Source organism: Oryx dammah, unplaced genomic scaffold, assembly GCF_014754425.2.
Source record: "Oryx dammah isolate SB20612 unplaced genomic scaffold, SCBI_Odam_1.1 HiC_scaffold_25, whole genome shotgun sequence".
Taxonomy (NCBI): Eukaryota; Metazoa; Chordata; class Mammalia; order Artiodactyla; family Bovidae; genus Oryx; species Oryx dammah.
The window spans coordinates 57,913,963-57,930,791 of NW_024070209.1; the positions used below are offsets into that span (position 1 = coordinate 57,913,963).

Sequence of the window (16,829 nt, forward strand, 5' to 3'; positions counted from 1 at the left end):
TCTCTATGAATAATGCCAAAGTGAAACAGAACTGTAGCCAGTAAAATTTAGGAATAAGTGATTAGGCCTTACAGAATCTACTCTAAGGCCCACAGTTATACCTGTGGGAAGACTAAGATTGGGACAGATGACTGGGCTGATGTCACAGAAGTTCACTCTTAAAGTAAGACAAGCAAGGGGACAGTATGAACTTGAAACCTAAAACCTACATCCCATTATCAGTAGGTCATGCATTCCTCAAGGACAAGGATGGGGTTTTATACATTCCTGTTTTTCAGAGCCCAGCATACTGCTTTCCACCATAGAGAGCCTTCTGTAAGTTGGCTAAGTAAATACACTGGGGTGGGGTGTAAGTGCTGCAGTAGAAACTAAAGATCTGATCCGTACCAAGCGGAAACAGAGGTGAAGACGGCATATCCTGGCTGCCTCTTAGCATCGTGAGAGAGTCACATGACACAAACAGCTGACTCAGGTTTAGAAAGACTCAGCGTTTGGGTTGTTGCAGCCACGGTTACCCAGCCAGGGACCCGAGCCAATTATCTTCAGAATGTCAGGCAAAGACCGAACTGAAATCTTTCCCTCGCCAGTGGCACAGACCATCATGAAGGCTCCATTAAAAGGAGCACAGATAGGTGGAACCTTCATGAAGACAGAAGAAATCTAATGCCTTAACTCTTTCGACAGATCCTTAAGAGGATAATAGTAGAGACTAAAATGTAGAAGGGTGAAGTGATGAGAGAAGCTGCCTTTTCACTTTCTGAGGCCAAGTTCACAGCGAGGAACTTAAGCACCCCAGTTATCCAATATGTAAATAGAGCCCAAGTGAAGATTAGAGCAAAGAAAGATAATGTAACAGGTGTTCCTTTGCCAGGGTTTGAACATTACCATGAAGGAACTGACAATTATCAACTGACTGGTTTAGCCCGAGGTGGGGAACAGTTTGACTAAACTGAAGAGGATTTATGCCAAAGCAGTGGAACTGCTGGTGGAACTGGCTTTGCTGCAGACTTCCTTTGTTACTTTGGATAAAGATATTAAGATAACCAACAGGCGTGTAAATGCCATTGAACATGTCATCATTCCCTGGATTGAACCTACCCTTTCCTATATCTTCACAGAGCTGAATGAGAGTGAGTGAGAAGAGTTCTACAGGTTAAAGAAAATACAGGAGAATAAAAAGATTCTCAAGGAAAAATCTGATAAGGACTTGGAGCAAGGGAAGGCAGCTGGAGAAGTGACAGAGCCTGCTAATCTCCTGGCTCAAGAAAAAGATGAAGATCTTCTGTTTGAATAACCTTTCCTGCTCTGGTTCTTCCAGAAAGCCTAACATGGCACCATTTTAATTCATGGTGTGTAGGTTTGGTATGTGTGGCTATTTATTTTTTTGGCTTAAGAATTTCCCGGGTGTTAAATTTCCCTGAATGTCTGTTTATGGGATCTGCCTTTGAAGAGTCATAATTAAACAACTATTAATCACCAATGAAATTTGTAAAACCTTCCCTGGAACTTGTAGATTTTATTCTGCACAAGTGTCACCCTACTTCACTTATATGTCTATTACAAGTGATCCCCTGACCAAACATACTAAGAAATCCCTTTTAGGAAGCAGCAGTGGTCTCAGGCCAGCATACAGAGACCAGCTGCTGCCAGAGCACCCTATGTTCCTATCTGTTCACACATCTTGGCATCATTGCCTGAGATTGCTACAGCCATTCTTGTGTTAATTATTGTGGAATTTCTCTCCTCAAGCTTTATGAAAACCTTTATCTATTTTTCTTTGAATAACAGGTCTCTGGTCTGTCATGGGAACAATTCTGCCAATTCAAATATGACTATGGTATAAACAATAAAATGATTTTAAAAAGAAAAAAAAGAAAGAAACCCAAGATCCTGGGGTCTAATGCCTGTGTACCCTATCCCACAAAAAAAGTATAAAGGAAAGTGACTGGAATCTAGGGTCACATCCCACCCCAATATTTTGGTGAAGATACATGTGATGTTAAGCCAAACAGTTTAGAGACACAGAGGAGACTGAGGCTATGGTTTAGATCACTGTAAGAGTCCTTTGTGAGAGAAAGGGAAAGGTAAGGGAAATCAGAAAGAGAGCTGGACATGTGTTCTAGGAAGCTTTTTCTGAATGTCCTCTACAAAAGTAATGCATTTCCTCCACATTGCAAAAATTTTATAATATTTAGTAGATAATGGGGAATGGAAACCAAAAAAGTAGGAAGTCAAGAAATATCTACAGTAGCAGACAAATTTGGCCAAGGAGTATAGAATGAAGAAGGGCAAAGGTTAACAGAGTTTTGCCAAGAGAAAACACTGGTCATAACACACATTCTCTTCCAACAACACAAGAGAAGACTCTACACATAGACATCACCAAATGTTCAATACCAAAATCAGATTGATTACATTCTTTGCAGCCAAAGATGGAGAAGCTCTACACAGTCAGCAAGAACAAGACCAGGAGCTAATTGTGTCTCAGACCAGGAACTCCCTATTGACAAATTCAGACTTAAATTGAAGAAATGGAGAAAACCACTAGACCATTCAGGTAGAACCTAAATCAAATCCCTTACAATTATACATTGGAAGTGACAAATTCAAGGGATTAGATCAGTGCCTGAAGAACTATGGACAGAGCTTCTTGACACTGTATGGAGGCAGGGATCAAGACTATCGCCAAGAAAAAGAAATACAAAAAGGCAAAATGGTCATCTAAGGAGGCCTTACAAATAGCTGTGAAGAGAAGAGAAGCAAAAGGTGATAGAGGAAAGGAAAGATATACCCATTTGAATGCAGAGTTCCAAAGAATATCAAGGAGAGATAAAGAAGTCTTTCTCAGTGATCAATGAAAAGAAATAGAGGAGAACAATAGAATGGGAAAGACTAGAGATTTCTTCAAGAAAATTAGAGATACCAAGGGAAATTTTCATACAAAGATAGGCACAATAAAGGACAGAAATGGTATGGACCTAACAGAAGCAGAAGATATTAAGAAGAAGTGGCAAGAATACATAGAAGAACTATTAAAAAAAGAAAAAAGGTGTTCACATCCAGATAATCACACTGGTGTGATTGCTCACCTAGAGCCAGACATCCTGGAATGTGAAGTCTAGTGGGCCTCAGGAAGCATCACTACGAACAAAGCCAGTAGAGGTGATGGAATTCCAGTTGAGCTATTTCAAATCCTAAAAGATGATTTGTGAAAGTGCTTCACACAATACGCCAGCAAATTTGGAAAACTCCGCAGTGGCCACAGGACTGAAAAAGGTCAGTTTTCATTCCAATCCCAAAGAAAGGCAATGCCAAAGAATGGTCAAACTACCACACAATTGCGCTCATCTCATAAGCTAGCAAAGTAGTGTTCAAAATTCTCCAAGTCAGGCTTCAGCAATACATGAACCGTGATCTTCCAGATGTTCAAGCTGGTTTTAGGAAATCCAGAGGAACCAGAGATCAGATTCCCAACATCCACTGGATTATCAAATAAAGGAAGAGAGTTCCAGAAAAACATCTATTTCTGCTTTATTGACTATGCCAAAGCCTTTGACTGTGTGGATCACAACAAACTGTGGAAAATTCTGAAAGAGATGGGAATACCAGACCACCTAACCTGCCTCCTGAGAAATCTAGGTCAGGATGCAACAGATAGATTTGGACATGGAACAACAGACTGGTTACAAATAGGGAAAGGAGTACATTAAGGCTGTATATTGTCACTCTGCTTATTTAACGTATGTGCATAGTGATTCATGAGAAATGCTGGATTGAATTAAATGCAAGCTGGAATCAAGATTGCCAGGAGAAATATCAATAACCTCAGATATGCAGATGACACCACCCTTATGGCAGAAAGTGATGATGAATTAAAGAGTCTCTCGATGAACGTGAAAGAGGAGAGTGAAAACATTGGCATAAAACTCAACATTCAGAAAAGATCATGGCATCTGGGCCCATCACTTCATGGCAAATAGATGGAGAAACAGTGGAAGCAGTGACAGATTTTATTTATTTATTTATTTTTTGGCTCCAAAATCACTGCAGATGGTGACTTCAGCCTTGGAATTAAAAAATGCTTGCTCCTTGGAAGAAAAGTTATGACCAACCTAGACAGCATATTAAACAGCAGAAGACATTACTTTGTCAACAAAGGTCCATGTAGTCAAAGCTATGGTTTTTCCAGTAGTCATGTATGGATGTACCATGAAGAAAGCTGAGGGCTGAAAAATTGATGCTTTTGAACTGTGGTGTTGGAGAAGACTTTTGAGAGTCCCTTGGGTTGCAAGGAAGTCCAACCAGTCCACCCTAAAGAAAATCAGTCCTGAATATTCATTGAAAGGACTGATGCTGAAGCTGAAACTCCAATACTCATTGAGTTTCAAATTCTCTGACTCATTTGAAAAGACCCTCATGCTGGGAAAGATTGAAGGTGGGAGGAGAAGGGGACAACAGAGGATTAGATGGTTGGATGCCTTCACCAACTCAATGGACATGAGTGTGAGTAAACTCCAGGAGTTGGTGGTGGACAGGGAGGGCTGGCATGCTGTAGCACACAGGGACGCAAAGTGTCAGACACGACTGAGTGACTGAACTGAGCTAAACTGATTATGCCTTGCATGTCTAATGCTCATTATTTATTATTCCTGGTAGATTATGATCTCCTTAAAAATAAAGCTCATGTCTTTTTCACCAGTTACATTCATATTACCTCAGCTTGTTTCTTCTATGTGTAAATTTCCAGTGACTGTTTGTTGAATGAAACTGTGCCCAAAGTTGTTACCTTGCTGACTTCTTATGGCAATGGTGTATATAACAGAATGATCTGGAGTGATTTTAAATATGCAGACCTGGATAGACCAGTTCTATCCACCATAGATTCTGATGCATTCAACTAACTGGCAGACTTAAAACATTGTTTAATACCCCCAGATCATTCTGATATATGTCCCTGACTAAATATCAGTACTTTAATGAGTGAGAAAGAAAATGCTATTGATTTCCAATACATGTATCCCTAGAGTAAATTTCAATTTGCCCAAATTTTCTTTAGCTTCCTTCTTCTCAGTTAGTATTCTTCTACTCCTTATGGCACCCTATTTTCAATATACTTTCCCATAGGGATTATCTCACTTAATTAGCTGTGTGCCAGATTGGAAAGCAATCCCTGATAAGGTGTTAGCTGATGCTTCCTATGGTGTTACATCTTGTAAAGCAATTTCAATTTAATAGGAAAATGTGAGGACCAAAATCTTTAGGGCTTAAGATATCTAATAGGGGTTTCAAGCACCAGCATGGGAGCTATTTCAGGACAGGGAGGTCTTTAAAATAGACCTCTAAAATCACAATAAAACTGGTTCCCCACTTATGAGGTTGGCCCCATTTCTCCAAACATCAAATCCCAGTTATATCTGACATGAAAAGTTTCTGGTGATTTCTGTTCTATTGAATATAGTCCTAAATTTTAGAAAACATTTATTTGTAAATTGTTCTTTATAGTATCTTTTAAAGTATCTTTTAAAATAGTACCTTTTAAAATATATGATGTTTGTTTATATACATATATACATATATATATGTTTATATATCAGAGAAGGCAATGGCAACCCACTCCAGTACTCTTGCCTGGAAAATCCCATGGATGGAGGAGCCTGGTAGGTTGCAGTCCATGGGGTCACCATGAGTCGTACATGGCTGAGTGACTTCACTTTCACTTTTCACTTTCACGCATTGGAGAAGGAAATGGCAGCCCACTCCAGTGTTCTTGCCTGGAGAATCCCAGGGATGGGGGAGCCTGGTGGGCTGCTGTCTATGGGGTTGCACAGAGTCGGACACGACTGAAGCGACTTAGCAGCAGCAACAGCATGTTTATATATATTATATAAAGATTTGTGGGACAAATTTAGCAGTGACAGGTACATTAATGCAAGCAGTTTTCTTTCAAAGCTAAGCCAAGGTGTCTTTGTTAATGAACATTTTCTGCTTTCCTTAAGTTTATGTAGGACAAAGAAGGGCAAGATTGCCACCAGAGAAGTGCTACAGTAGGAGGTTACAACCGCCTTTCATTTTCTCTATGGGTTTTATTAGCATTGTTCCTTAAACTTTCCAGTCAACTTTAATATCAACTTAGGGCAAATAAGTTAAAAGTAAAGACAGGACTCTTCTACTTTAAAAAGAGAAAAATTGGTTTTTATTTTTTAAAAGAAAAAAGCTGAGAAATGACATTCCTTATTAAAGAAAATCTGTCAATTATTTATCTTTTTTGTCTTACACCTCTTCTAAAAGAAGTGAAAACATCCATGTACATGCTCACACACACACACACACACACACTCACACAAATATACAATCTAAAAGACAAATTAACAAAAAAGTCTTCAAATGGTTAAATGCTACTTTGTATCAGATACTCACGTATATACTATATTTAATTTTCAATATAATCCTATGAGGATAAAATATTATTGTGTTCATTTTTTTCTACCATTAACTAACTTGAAGAAATTCCACAAGGCAGGATTCAATGTTCTTTAAAAAAAAAAAAACACTGTTTGTGTGTGTGTGTGTGAGTGTATTTACTCTCAGTGAAAGAATGTTATTTGTATGATTAGATGAAGACAGCTATATTTTCCTCCATAAAATTGGTTAAATTATAATATTTTCTCATTTTCTCATAAAATACAATCATTAGTACCAGAAAACAGCAGAACATGCACATGTGATTCATTACGTATTTTCCTAATTTCCTAATTGACTTTAATTGATATTAATTTTTTCCATGCAAACATTTATTAAACAGAAACTGTAACACTTGTATCAGACACTTGGGATTTAACAGGCATAATTTCTTCTTTTGAACAGCGTTAGTCTAATGGGGGATACAGAGAAGTAAAAAAGCAATTATAATTCAGAGTGACAAGGACCACATGGGGAATAATAGTGACAGCAGAGGAACACCTAACCCTGACAAGAGGATTGGGAGGCTTCTGGAGACACACAGGGCTCACACGTAATTTGATGAACAAAGCAGTCAGTGGCTCAGTTGCTGCAATTACTTATTTTTATGAGAAAACACACAATGAGAAATATTTGTGAACATAATTTCAGCAAATTGAATATTGATTTTATATTATATCTCTTAGGGATTTAAATTCTAAACTTAACAGATGAAAGAAAGTCCTAATTAGTAGCAGCATCTTTTAATAACATATTTCGAACTGGGATTTATGACTGATATAATTTGGTCTATGAAAAATTATGTCTGGAAAATAGTGCAAACCATGATAGATATTGAGCTATTAACAAAGAAACGCTAAATTAAAAGATAAACTTCAGTAGCAGATGTAAGGGCAAATATTCTACTTCTTTGGGATTAGAATCCATCATGAAGAGATATCATGAGCATGACAGAGGACATACTCTTAATAAACATTGATAAGAAAAACTCGTTTTCACTAGGAAGTGAGATTAAAGGATGAGAATAGAAAACATCAATGCTGAAAAATGATTTTTAAAATGGAAAGATTTATGGGAAATATATTTCCTAATAGGAGTTGATAATTTTTTGAATGTTGGAGAAATAGTCACTCTTATATATGTGAGCCTACAGACTTTGATTTATTAACACAAGTTTCCTTCTGAAACACACCAAGGGTGAAAGGACAAGCTATAAGTTTGACCAAAGAAACAATTAGCTAAGCATTTGTGATTTTTTTTTCTCCTGTTGCCAGGTTATTTGGCACAATCATTACATCTTCAAAAAATATACCCAGATCAAAGACTTTCAAACAGTTTGGGAAAAGGCCTGAGTTAGTATTTAGAGACAACTTTGGAGGCATTGAAATAACCCTGAGATTTTCAGTCTTTTAAATGTATACCTGTGATTTTTCCCAAGGCTATTGTTGTCAAATCAATAACCTTTAACTGCCAAAACAAACAAAAACACAAACTAAAAATAAACCCAAACTTAAAACATGAGCTCAAAAATAGTACAAAAGTAGTTTTTGTCCAAAACTGTAGTTTCACTCTTCAGACTATTTGTTAGTCTGAAATAGACACATCAAGATTATAGCTCTCAAAAATTTCATGCAGTGATTACATCTCATATATATAAAAGCATTTCAAAGTGAAAGTCACTCAGTGGTGTTCAACTGTTTGCTACCCCATGAACCTGGAATTCTCTAGGCCAGAATACTGGAGTGGGTAGCCATTAATTTCTACAGGGGATCTTTCCAACCCAGGGATCAAATCCAGGTCTCCTGCCTTGGAGGCAGATTCTTTACCAGCTAAGCTATCAGGGAACTCCAGGCACTTTCTGAACAGAATATGAAGTGTTTTTTGTTTTTTGTTTTTTTCTTTATACAATTTGTGTTTTCTTCTAACCAAATATTTTCTTTTCACCGTCTCAAATTGTTCTCAAATGGGGGCATGTAAGATTGGTGTATATGTATAAATTACTCTGCCCTGATAAATAGTACAAAGCAACCAAGCAGATACCAATTCTTTGTGAGGTTTTCTTGCTAAGATTTACTTTTAATTACAAGTGAGTTCAATAATCCAGGTCTAAGGAATAAATACTTCCTCTACAATTAGAAATTATCTATTTAAAAGATTGGCTTTATTGATCAACTTTACAGTAGTTAATTTTGTAGGATATGCATCACCAGCCTGCTGAAGGAAAATTTATTTCTCCCAGAGTGTTGGGTACTATATTTCCTTAGTTGTTTCCCATTAGAATGGAAATACCTATTTTTTGCTGGTCATATATTTTTTAAGATACAAGATCACCGTGTTCCAATCTTTCCTTGTTATTTGTGGATTTAGAGCAAAAAAAGTTTTATTGTTCTGTATTTCTGTGTATGAAATGGAGATAATCTATCACACTGAAGGAAGAATCCATGGACAATGCAAAGTGATCTGATGACCATCAGGTTTCATAATAAAAACTATATTATCTTTTTAAAATAAAAATAATTCTTTTTACTAGGCTAAACTAATATTAGCAAAATAGAAGTCCCTATCATAAAACCTAATACATATTAATTGGTTGCTTACTTTAGCACTTGATTAGCGGTCTCAATTTGAGTTTTGGTCCAAATTCTAGTGACCAGTTTCCAGGTATAACCTTTTTTTCTTATTTCCCCACTTTTGTTTCCTCCTCCCAACTACTAAAGAAAGGTTACTTTTGGCAAATATTGGTTGGCCAAATATTTTTGGTTGGCAAGAAAGTCCCTTCACCTTATTTAAGTAAAAATAAAAGACATTTTTCATTTTCATTAAGAACTTTATTGAACAGCATATTTACCATTTTGTTCCACTACTTTCTGCCATTTTTTAAGGCAACTACATAATTCTGTCTTCCCTTTTTATCTTTTTAAGCAAAAATCTTTTCCAAGTGCCTTTTAAGTCTTCCAGGGAACTGACAATTTTTCCGTCAACAGAATTTTGTAAAGATGAAAATAAATGGAAATTTGAAGATGCAATGTCTGGTGAATATGGCAGATGAATCAGAGCTTCCCAGTCAAGCTATAATCGTTTTGCTTGGTCATCAAAGAAACATGCAGTATTGTGTAATCCTGATACAAGATTATACATTTTTCCATTGCCTGATTCCAGATGATTTTCATTAAGTGTTGCTTTCAGTTGATCTAATTGGGAGCAGTACTTGATGGAATTAACTGTTTGGCTTTTCAAAAGAAGCTCATAACAGAGGACTCCTTTTCAATCCAATCATATACATGACATCACCTTCTTTGGATGAAGAACGGCCTTTGGTGTGGTTAGTGATGGTCATTTCATTTGTTCTATGATGTCTTCCATTCTACATTATTGTACAGTATCCACTTTTCATCCCCTTTCACAATTTGTTTTAAAAACAGAACGTTTTCGTTACATTTCAATAGAGAATTGATTTGTCAAAAGGGTGCCTTTTTTTTTTTTTTTCTTAATTTATATGAAAAAGAAAATGGCAATCCACTCCAGGATTCTTGCCTGGAAATTTCCATGGACAGAGGATCCTGGCAGGCTACAGACCATGGGGTCGCAAGAGTCAGACACAAATGAGCAACTGAACATGCGTGAAACTCAAACATCAAAAAAAATATATAACCAACCTGGTGCAAATGATTTTCAACACTTGATTTGGGTATTTTAAGTATGTCAGTTATCTCCTACGTGATAAAATATTGATTCTTCTCAATTAGTGTCTCGATTCAATTCTGTTAACTTCAGCTGGTCAATCCAAACATGGAGCATTTTTCAGTGAGAAATCTCCCGCACAGAACTTCACAAACTGCCTTTTAAATGTTCAATCAGTCACAGCATATTTTCCATACACTGTGCAAATCTCTTTTGTGTGTTTCAGTTGCATTTTTACCATTCTTGAAACAATAAAGCATAATATGCTATTGCTTTTTTCCTTCCATTTTCAATATTAAAATGGGTACACAAAAATTCACAAATTTTGTTAAGTTTTTAAAAAATGCATACTGATATGACAGCTGCCACAATACAATTTAACAAAATTGCTTCAAATGCAGTTAAAGACAACTGAGAACTACCAGAGCCATCCTACAGTAAAAATGGGACAAACCTTTTGAACAATCCAACATTATTCTATTAAAATGTGAGTGATGCTATTAGTTTGTTAATATTTCTGTTCATTTATTTTTTAGATTACTTATACAATATCTACTGATTCTGTACATAGTGTTAGGCTTTGTTATAAGGATAAAGAAAAGGAAGCTCATTGTCTAGTGTGAAAGTCAGATGATGTACCCGCAAAGAAGATGAGAGTGTTAGTCGTTCCGTCACGTGCCACTCTTTGTGACCCCATGGACTGCAGACTGACAGGCTCTTCTGTCCATGGAGTTCTCCAGGCAAAAATACTGGGGTGGGTTGCCATTCCCTTCTCCAGGGGATCTTCCTGACCCAGGAATTGAAGCTGAGTCTCCCACATTGCAGGCAGATTCTTTACCATTTGAGCCACCAGGGAAGCACTATTTTTTTTTTTTTTTTTTTAAGTTTTGGGCACATCACATAACATGTGGGATTTTAGTTCCATGACCAGGGATAAAACCCACATTCCCAGCAGTGAAAGCACAGAGCCTTAACCACTAGACCACTGGGGAAGTCAAAGATGATAGAAATAAAAGCTATGAAAACTGGTAGATGAGACATACTATACTGAGGAGAGTAAGAAACAACTGCTTCCTTTTCCTCAGCATGGTAAAACAGAGATAATCCAAGAGATTCAATACAAAAAGACTCTGGGTAAATGCAGGATAGCTGGACTTGGAGGTTTGTTTCTTGGCTTTCAAATTCCTTCACTTTCAAGGTCCCTGGTGGCTCGGATGGTAAAGCATCTGCCCGCAATGCTGGAGACCTGGGTTCGATCCCTGGGTTGGGAAGATCCCCTGGAGGAGGAAATGGCAACCCACTCCAGTACTCTTGCCTGGAGAATCCCACGGATGGAGGAGCCTGGTAGGCTACAGTCCATGGGGTTGCAAAGAGTCGGACACGACTGAGAGACTTCACTTTCACTTTCTTTACCAATTATAATTGCCAATATAACTTTTGTTTCAGGAGTAGCTCTGTTGCTAAATTAATTTCAGAGGATTAAAAAAGAATTTCTAGGCTTTTGTTTGCTGGAAGATTTCTGATTACAGTTTCAATTTCCGTGTTTGTGATGGGTCTGTTAAGATTTTCTATTTCTTCCTGGTTCAGTTTTTGAAAGTTGTACTTTTCTAAGAATTTGTCCATTTCTTCCAGGTTGTCCATTTTATTGGCATATAATTGCTGATAGTAGTCTCTTATGATCCTTTGTATTTCTGTGTTGTCTGTTGTGATCTCTCCATTTTCATTTCTAATTTTATTGATTTGATTTTTCTCCCTTTGTTTCTTGATGAGTCTGGCTATTGATTTGTCAATTTTATTTATCCTTTCAAAGAACCAGCTTTGGGCTTTGTTGATTTTTGCTATGGTCTCTTTTGTTTCTTTTGCATTTATTTCTGCCCTAATTTTTAAGATTTCTTTCCTTCTACTAACCCTGGGGTTCTCCATTTCTTCCTTTTCTAGTTGCTTTAGGTGTAGAATTAGGTTATTTATTTAACTTTTTTCTTGTTTCTTGAGGTATGCTTGTATTGCTAAGAACTTTCTCCTTAGCACTGCTTTTACAGTGTCCCACAGGTTTTGGGTTGTTGTGTTTTCATTTTCATTCATTTCTATGCATATTTTGATTTCTGATTTATTCTGTGATTTGTTGGTTATTCAAAAGCATGTTGTTCAGCCTCCATATGTTGGAATTTTTAATAGTTTTTCTCCTGTAATTGAGATCTAATCTTACTGCATTATGGTCAGAAAAGATGCTTGGAATGATTTCAATTTTTTTGAATTTACCAAGGCTAGATTTATGGCCCAGGATGTGATCTATCCTGGAGAAGGTTCTGTGTGCCCTTGAGAAAAAGGTGAAATTCATTGTTTTGAAGTGAAATGTCCTATTACTCAGCCATTAAAAAGAATCCATTTGAATCACTTCTAATGAGGTGGATGAAACTGGAGCCGATTATACAGAGTGAAGTAAGCCAGAAAGAAAAACACCAATACAGTATACTAACACATATATATGGAATTTAGAAAGATGGTAACGATAACCCTGTATGCGAGACAGCAAAAGAGACACAGATGTATAAAACAGTCTTTTGGACTCTGTGGAAGAGGGAGAAGGTGGGATGATTTGGGATAATGGCATTGAAACATGTAAAATATCATGTAAGAAATGAATCGCCAGTCTAGGTTCGATGCAGGATATAGGATGCTTGGGACTGGTGCACTGGGATGACCCAGAGGGATGGTATGGGGAGGGAGATGAGAGGGGGGTTCAGTATTGAGAACACATGTACACTTGTGGAGGATTCATGTTGATGTATGGCAAAACCAATACAATATTATAAAGTAATAAATAAATAAATAAATAATAATAATAAACAAAGAAAAAAAAGAAATAAAAAAAAAATGCCTGAAGCCAAATTAAAAAAAAAAAAAGAATTTCTGAAAGGGTATATCTTTGAATCAAATACTGAACAAAAATCAGTATCATACAAGCAAAGTTTGAAAAGGAGTGAAAGAAAAGTCAGTGGCTAAGAAGAGTAGTATAATGATTTAATGGTATAAGATTCAGCAATACAATGAAACTATGTTCGAAGCTTAAGAGATATATCACATTCAGGTTCATGCATGTTGTTCAGTAGAATAGAAACAAGATTTTAAAGGTTTAGGGCAGTTAACAGCAGCCCACTTTATGAATATCAGCTTTCTACCATGTCCAGGATCTTCCTCCATCCCCATCCCAGTTTTGAGGTGAAAGAAAATGAAAGTGAAGTCATTCAGTCATGTCTGACTCTTTACGACCCCATGGAGTAGCCTACCAGGCTTCTCAATTCATGGGATTTTCCAGGCAAGGGTACTGGAATGGGTTGTCATTTCCTTCTCCAGGGGATCTTCCTGACCCAGGAATCGAACCTGTGGGTTTACCCACGTTGCAGGCTGATCCTTTACCCTCTAAGCCACCAGGGAAGTTTTGAGGTAAAGTAGTAAAAATGCTTGGAGAAGGCAGTGGCACCCCACTCCAGTACTCTTGCCTGGAAAATCCCATGGATGGAGGAGCCTGGTAGGCTGCAGTCCATGGGGTCGCTAAGAGTCCAACACGACTGAGCAACTTCACTTTCACTTTTCACTTTCATATATTGGAGAAGGAAATGGCAGCCCACTCCAGTGTTCTTGCTTGGAAAATCCCAGGGACGGGGGAGCCTTGTGGGCTGCCATCTGTGGGGTCCCACAGAGTTGGACACGACTGAAGTGACTTAGCAGCAGTAGCAGTAAAAATGCTATACTTCCCAGGTGGCTCAGTGGTAAAGAATCTACATGTCAATGCATGAGATGTGGGTTTGATTCCTGGAGAAGAAAATGACAACCCACTCCATTATTATTGCTGGGAAAATCCCATAGACTGAGAAGGCTGGTGGGCTATAGTCCATGGGGTTGCAGGGTCTGGCACAACTGAGCAACTGAGCACATATATAGTAAAAATATTGGTGTGATTTTTATCATTCCCAGAGGGGCAGCCAAATCATAATGAGCATGGGCCTCATAAGTCAAATATGTTAATTTGGTTGCAATTAAAGTGAGACTGATAAGTGGAAGCTTTCAACTCAAACATCTGTGAAAGCTGAGTTTTTATGTTAGACTTTTAAAATTACATTATGAGTAATTTAAGCCATGGCTTACACCTGCTATTTAGTAATATTGATTGCAGAGTGTTTAATAAGTTTATAAATTTACCTTAAAAAGTGGCATCACCTTTACCAATAATATGAAAGTTCAATAATTTGAAAAGGAGGAAGGGGAGAGTTTTATGAAAAATATCAGAAGTAATTCAAGATACACAATAATTCCTGTTGCTTAACTAAAAATGTTATTGTTTTTTTACTTTTATTTCATTCAGCTACTTATTTATAAGTTCCCTGTGGTCATTTTAATTATTTCCCACCACTCCTGTGAGATAGGCAGATAACATTATAGGTTGAATTTGATGAATCTGGCTGTGGCTTAACTATTTTTTATAGAAAGTTGGACGTTTCAATGACATTGAAAGAAAACTCTAAATTTCTTTAGCTCATTTGACAATTCACTATGCTTAAACAATCAGAGTTAAACTGTTCTTAGAATATATAATATATATAGCAATATTCTTAACATATACATATATATGTTAAACAGTGTATTTAGCTACTATATATATATTCTCAGCATTTCCTGTTATTCTAAGGGGACTTTTTTGCCCTTAAGTTTGCTTCAGGGAAAATGTTTTTCTTGCTCTTATTAGATAACTGAGTTGTTTTCTGAATAGTGTCCAATAGAGAAAGTGTTAATAGTAGCAAACATTTTTGTTAATTACAGTATAATAATAGGCATACCTCAGAGATACTCCATATTTAGTTTCAGACCACTGGAATAAAGTAAATATCACAATAAAGTGAGCCACATAATTTTTTTTCCAGTGCATATACAAGTTGTGCTTACACTATATTGTAGTCTATTAACTGCACAATAGCATTATATCTAAAAGATAATGTATATTTAATTTTTAAAATGTATTGCTAAAATTTACAGTGAGCTGAGCCTTCAATGGGTAATCTTTTTGCAATTGTAACATCAAAAATCATTGATAACAGATCACCTTAACAATATAATAATGAAAAAGTGTGAAATACGGTGAGAATTACTAAAATGTGACACAAAGACATAAAGTGAGCAAATGCTGCTGGAAAAATGGCACCAACTGACTGGCCTGAGGCAGAGTTACCACAAACCTTCAATCTGTGAAAAACATGATATTTGCAAAATGTGATAAACTGAAGCACCGTAGAAGGTGGTGTGCCTATATTATAAAAAGCTGACACATCAAATTGAATAAAATTGTTTTCCAGTACTAAATAGCAGATCGTCTGAAAAAAGATGATGGGGAAATTAAAAACAGTGACAACTGAAAAGCATACTTTTTCACCAGCACACAATTACATGAATCTTGTATCTGCTTTTTATTTCTATAAATTATTTATGTGGTAATATTTTAAAGTAGAGTGAATTGGTAAATCAGAAACCAGAATATCATCATGCAAAATTCCCGTAATAAGAACTGATCCAAGGACAGTTCTCTATGAAACAATAAATTAGAATAGAAGTGGTATTCTCTCATTTTTCCAAGCAAGATAACTTATAATTCCAATTTATGCTGAAGGCAAAGATGGATCCTTTAGAACTGTAACAATAAATTACTTATATTTATATATAAGACATTTTATTAAATGATTTTAAAATTATAATAAATATTTTTTTCTAGTAAAAAGAAAATCTCTCAACCAAGTTTCCTTGGCTAAAATATATGTCTCTTTCTTGTATAAACAGGAAAAAAGATATACCTACTCATTCAACAACACCAAAAAAAAATCAGTTTTATTAAATGTTAGCTATTGCATGATATAGTCAGGGTTAAGGTAGGATGAAGCTTCAAGATGATAATGACAAAATATGACACATAAATCTCAGTAGACAGAGATTTAAAGGGAGAAATTATCTAAGACCCACCCTAATTATCTAAGGACTGACAACTGTCTTAGAATTATCTAGGGCCAAGCAAGTCCTAATCTCATTACTGAACAGTTAGAAATCATTAATTAAGTACTTATTAAGTAGAGAAAAATTATAAAGAAAGAATGCTGCTGCTGCTACATCACTTCAGTCCTGTATGACTCTGTGTGACCCCATGGACTGCAGCCTACCAGGCTCCTCTGTCCATGGGAGTTTCCAGGCAAAAGTATTGGAGTGGGTTACCATTGCCCTCTCCGAAAGAAGGAATAAAGTTCAATATATTTGATGGTGAAATTTTTTTAATATATACATTTATATAATATACAAATTAATATGTTATATATAGTTAATATATATTATATATAATATATTATATATATTTCTATTATGTACATAAAGTCTTACCAAATTCCATTATTTCTCATTCATCACTCATTTATTTACTTACCTCCCTTTTTGTATAAATATAAAATACTTGCTCTAATCCAAGTACTGTACTAAGTACTAGAAATCTACCTGAAGCAACATATCCTTTCTGGCCTCATGGGATTTGCAATAATATGACAATCAGTACACAGTATTGGCAGCAAGTGATTCCCAGGAGAGTGACCAGGGTGCCATGAATACACACTGGAGAGTAAATCTGTCAATTTATGGGGATTGCAACAGCCTTTCTGTTG

General features: G+C 36.3%; 1 pseudogene; it reads left to right on the forward strand.

Annotated features, from left to right (window-relative positions):
• The first annotated feature begins 503 nt into the window (after window positions 1–503).
• LOC120851310 lies at window positions 504–1,873 on the forward strand (annotated as a pseudogene).
• Window positions 1,874–16,829: the final 14,956 nt, after the last annotated feature.